The following is a 6,143-nucleotide window of genomic DNA, read 5'->3' as shown; positions in this document are numbered from 1 at the left end:
CCTCTAAAGCTAATTGTTTCCCTTTGATAACAAATTAATTCTTTTGTTGACTATATTGACCTACAAAGCTATTAAAACAACTCATAAGTACTAATCACACCATCACAATCCTTTTCCATCCCTTTCAACTAACTGTTGTGATGTTATGATTAACCTTCAAACTGATTGTGTGCATCATTGTGGTAGCCTACTACTTTGTGTCCTTTAATCTAATGATGCTATGAAAGCCACCTAGAGTTAACATTTACATTAAATTGCAATCTTTATATCAGCAAGCCTCTATCTCCCCGTGACATGTGAATCATAGTCTTCACTCCTTCACAAACACAACCTAGATGTTAGCTGAAATGATTGTGAGGTCATGCTAACCATAAACCTAACCATCTGACAATGTCACAACTCTCTTAATGGTTAAGTGGTGGACTAGAGCAATGGAGCAAAAAGGGGATGATTGCAAGATAACAACTTGGGTTTTTAGAAGGATATAACATGCAAATATGAAAATCTCAAAGAATTAGGAATATAATGGGTATAACAAAGGTTTTTACATATCCCTATCAAGCTTGCATGGCCAAAAATATTTGAATAGTCAAATTTGAATGTTGGTCATGTCTGTCACCTTAAAAATTCAAATTTTGGTGGGGGGGTGGACAAAAATGGCTAACAATTTTGGCAACTTAGAGGGGATGCTTTCCTACTAAGCATGCACTAGTGGCCTTGAGCAATCAATTGGGTTGGAGTCACAAAAATTGAGCCTACAAATTGCCTAGAATCTCACAAAAAATTGCCTCTTCTTTGCAATTGTAAAAGCTTCAAAATTTTGCTCTCTCCTATAGAGAAGGCTTGTGCCTATGCACTTATTGAAAATAGGGAAACTAATCTACTATATATAAAAAACCTTAACTTTCTCTAGAAAAGGCTTAAGGTGAATTCTATTGACTAGAATCGACAAAATATCACAATTAGGCTTGGATAGCTAGAAAGTGTTGGCTTGTTTACAACTAGTGATAACATAAGGACCACCCCACATAGCATCAAACTTGGAGTGCCTACTAGGTTTATCTCTATTTGCATCCCACTTGAGAACAAGGTCTCCTTCTCTGAGAACTCTAGCTATAGCCTTCTTGTCAAAACTTCTTTTGACCTATTGTTGATGAGCCTCAAGTATAAGCATAGCTTGTTGTCTCTTTTCTTCTAATTCAACCAATTTTTCTAATCTAATTGTCATGGGATCACTCTTCTCTAGCTCCAACTAATGAGCTAGCTCAAGGGAGGGGAACTCCAATAAAATAGGAAGCCTGGCTTCCCTTCCATATACTAGCATAAAGGGTGAGTTACCAATTTCTCTCTTTCGTTTAGTATTGTTAATCCAAAGGGTAGTTCTTAGCTTGGCATACCAACTCCTCTAATTATCTTCAATTGTCCTCTTCATGATTCTGATGAGGTTCTTCTTGGAGGATTCAACGAAGCCATTCCCTTGGGGATAATAATTTGAGGAAGTGTTCAAATATATCCCATGTTCTAGAACCCAAGAGAAAATATGAGCTCCAAAAAAAGATTTGGCATTATTAGATATAATAGTTGATGGAACACCAAATTTGGTCACAATTCCATCAAGGAATTCAACCACTAAAGCTTTTGTTGCATCTTTCAAAGCCACTACCTCTTTCTACCTTATGAAGTATTTTGTGGCTACTGAGATCCATTTGTGACCAACACTAGAGGGTGGATTTATTGGACCAATGAAATCCAAACTCCATTGAGCAAAGGCTTGGTCAACTTGAATAGGGTGCAAAGGAAGGGAAACCAATCTTTTCTTTCCTAAGAAGAATGCACATTTCTCACATTTCCTCACCCACTCATGACAATCATTGAATAGGGTTGCCCAATAATAGCTAGCCCTCATTATTTTCATTGCATTAATTTTGGCCAGTAAATTACCACTAGCAAAGCCATCATGGAACTCTTTTAGTAATCTTTTGATCTGGTCAACCTGTATACATCTTAGTAGGACTTTGTCAAAACCCTTTCTGAACAATATTCCATCTATGAAGACATAAGGGATAGCTTGCAATCTGAAATATCTTCTCTTGGTTCTATCTAAGGGGATATATTCCTTCTATCAAGAAGGTGGCCGTATCATGTAACCAATCACTCTAACATTCATCCTCTGTTGGTTTCTCATCCTGAATTAAGAGGGAAGCATCCTCATGTATCTCAAAAGATGAAGTCTCTAACAAGCTTGGTGATCTTAATATCAATTTCATATTCCATGACTCTATTAATCCATCCAACTCTCTTTTCTTTGATATCCTTATTTAGTAAGAACTCTTTCACACTAGTATGTGGGATTAAAAGTTGGATCTTGTTATGAGACATAAGATGTCTAAAATTTTTTAGAGCTCTTACAATAGCAAGGACCTATTTCTCTAAATAGTTGTATATATTCTCATAATCCTTAATCCATTTGGTAAAGAAATAAATAGGCTGCTCCAAATCCTCATCATTCAACTGTGTGAGGACAACCAAAATTCTTGATTCTCCTCCAAGAGAGTAGAGGAAGAAATCTCTGTCAAAATTGGGGTCGAAAAGAGTGGGGGCTAATGAAATTGATTTCTTGATCTCTTCAAAACTAGCCTTTCCTTCTTTGGTCCAAGTGAGCATTAGGTTCTTCTTTAGCATAGTTGTGAGAGGCCTCACCATAGAAGCAAGATCATAAATGAACCTTCTTACGAAGTTGATCCTGTCAAGGAAGCTCTGTAATCTATTTTTATGGCTAGGAAGTGTGAGAGAAAGAATTTCCTCTACCCTCTTTGGATCTATTGTTAGCCCATTTCTTGACCCAATGTGTCCTAGGAGCTTTCCTTGGTCAATGGCAAACACACACTTTTTAGGATTCAGGGACACACCATACTCTCTACATCTGATGAATACCTGTCTCAAATGATCAAAATGATCTACTGCATGTTTTGAGAAGACAATTATATCACCAAGGCAAACCAACACAAAAAATTCTAGCACACCTTTAAAGGCCATATCCATTGCCTTCTAAAATGTGGCACCTACATTGGTGAGTCCAAATGACATTTTACAATAAGAATAGGTACCCCATTTGGTAGTGAATGTTGTCTTATATCTATTTGACTCTTTGACTAACACTTGATTATAGCCTAAAAAACCATCTAAGAAGGAAAACCTTTCTAAGCCACTAACCTTGGATAGAATGTGTTCCATAGAAGGAAGGGTATGGTGATCTTTAAGAGATCCCTTACTAAGGTCCCTAAAATGTACACATTGTCTAATTTCTCCACTTCTCTTCCTAACAGGAACAAGATTAACAACCCATGAGGAGTGCTTGATAGGGAAAATAATGTTAGCCTCTATGAATTTTTATTGTTCCTTTCTCATTAATGATTCAATCATGGGGTTAACTAGCCTTTATTTCTGCCTAACAGGCTTAGCATCATGGTTCAAATGTATGGTATGTTGAAATAAGCTTGGGTCAAAACCCTTTAAGTCTTCATATGTCCAAGCAATAACATCATTGAATTCTTGACATAATTTAATGAAGACTTCTTGTTCAATATTAGTGCATACCTTTCCCAAGTTAAGAGTATTTCCATTAGCAACAATGATAGGTGTATAATCCTCCCTCCTTGCGATCAAGTTTGTGTTGGAATTTACAAGTGGGAAGAATACTTCTGAGAGGGGGGAGTGAATTAGAAGTACCACACTTTAAGGTATAAAACTTTTAATTGAAATCAATACATGCATGAAAAATTTCTAATTAACATGAAAATAAAGGCATGCATGAAAATAGACAACACAATAATTACCCAGAAACCCTCCAAAATGAGAAGGTAAAATTGGGGTGGGGATGACACCCACAACTTATCACTGCAGCAATATGTAACATGTTAAGGTTACAAAGTTTGACCATCAGCAATGGTCTGCCCTATAAAAGGCCTACCCTATTAAAGGCTCTAACACCTTGTTAAAAGTGACCCATCTAAAGGATTTACAAACATTCACTTGGAATGTCACCCTATTAAAGGATTTACAAAATGGCTATTAAACCAACCTATCTTCATAGGATTTTCATTCTCCTAATACAATGGCTAGAAAGTATAGTAGAATGTGTTGACCTAATAACTTACAATCCTCAATTGCTGATTTTAGATCGATGTTCAGTCCATTCTGATCTGATCCTTTTTTATCTGATATGATTCTATTCGAAGTGCTGATACTCTATTCTATTAACTGATTCTATAATGTTGTCCTTCTTCTAATTCTTTTCACCCCTTTAATTTCCTTCAAACTTTTCTAGCATTCTCTCATGCATTCCCATACAAATCCATACACTACTAAATTATGGGGTTTTGACCTCCTTAAAAAGGTTTCATGACTTAGGGTTAGATATGAATCTACGATTGAGATTCATCCATCTTTCCACTTAAATCTTTCCATTGTTTTGATTGGTTGAATTTTGATTTCATAAGGAATCAAAAAGATTCGATCTTATCTTTTAATCCTTTGAGATTCATCTTGTGTTGGCAAAAAAATGGTTTACATCTTAGTTTGTGAGAGCACAAACTCTTATGTTGATTCTATGATACTTGACACTTGCTGATTACTGATGCTCAACACATGTAGAAATTCTATCTTGCTCGACACCTATAAAAATTCTATCTTGCTCAGAACCTATAGTTTACTTGGCACATATACTAACTCGGTATCTATTAGTCACTCGACAGTTGAAACTTGCTCGACATTATCTATCTGCTTAGCATTTGAATGACTCGACACTTGATGAATTTCTGGCTTAGCACACACTATAACTCAACATCTATATTATACTTGGCATCAACTAAGAAAATTTCTTAAGTGTGTTGAAACTCAATTGTCAAAACCAATCTGATACCAAAAATCTCCCCCTTTGACATGAGTGTCAAAAATACTTAACTATACATGATGAATCTAATCTCTTCAAGTATAAGATGCATCTGTTCAACATATATACAAAACTTCAAAAAATTGTTCAAAATTTTGTTAAGATACCTCAAAATTTGTAACTCCCCCTGAGTTGATGTGCCATTGTTGTATCCACAACTTCTCATGTTGGATTTGTCTCATGCTGATTTTGATACTCTTTATCTCTGCCTTTCCATTCTTTCTCTATCTACTTTGTTCTATCTACCCCGCTCTAGTTTTACTTCCCCTTTCACACATCTTCCCTTGTAATTATAATTTCCTTTTGGCTTATCTATTTCTCCTCCTCAAAATTTATCTTCTTATCTCCCCCTTTTTTTTATCTCTCCCTTTTTATTATAATTATCTCCCCCTTTTTTGATACTTATGTCAAAGGGTTCTATATATTAACTGAATACTTAGCCAAAAAGGATTTATTTACCTCCATAACTATCCTTAGAGAAACATCCCAATTATCTAATGCAATTTCCAATGATTTAAGCTGGATGGATGTCTCTGCTACAAGGTGAACTAGGCCTTCTAGTGTAGAAAGATTGGGGTCTTTCTTTAACACATTTTCAGCATAGGCCAATTCTTTCTACAAAATTTCCATGTGTGGGGTGATGGTAGATTGAATCTGTATTAACTTGGCCTTTACATTTGCCTCGTCTACTGTGAGCACAATTAGTTCCTTTTGAGTGTGAAGTGTAGTTTGAAAATGCTTCTCACTCTAAGTTGGATCCTTGGGTAGTTGCACAGTAGATATCTTTAGGTTCCTCTCCAAGCTCATTATCTGTGAGCTAGTTTTTTGTGTTAAAATTGATGGGTCACACAATTTTGAGTACAATAAGAACATTTTCTCAAGTACTATTTTTACCTTTTCAATTTTTTTTGCCAGCTCAACTTGTGAAAGTGCTATTTCACTTGATATTCTTTCATTCACCTTTGTTTGAAATTTATTTTCAGACCATTCTAATAGTTTTACATTAGTATCAAGGTCTTCATTATGTACCTAGTCCACTATATTGTATAGGTTCTCCATGACTAGCTTGGTTTCATCAAGTACCTATAAGCTAAATGCATGTAGAAAGATGTCTTTAATCTCAATCAACACTTGCCTTTGTTTATACTCATTTTTGAGTATCTCTTGTTTCTTCTTCTTTTACAATGCCTCT

Source organism: Cupressus sempervirens, chromosome 3 (assembly GCF_028749045.1).
Source record: "Cupressus sempervirens isolate cs-2001-9-10 chromosome 3, ASM2874904v1, whole genome shotgun sequence".
NCBI lineage: Eukaryota > Viridiplantae > Streptophyta > Pinopsida > Cupressales > Cupressaceae > Cupressus > Cupressus sempervirens.
Note: the sequence above shows the minus strand (reverse complement) of the source record.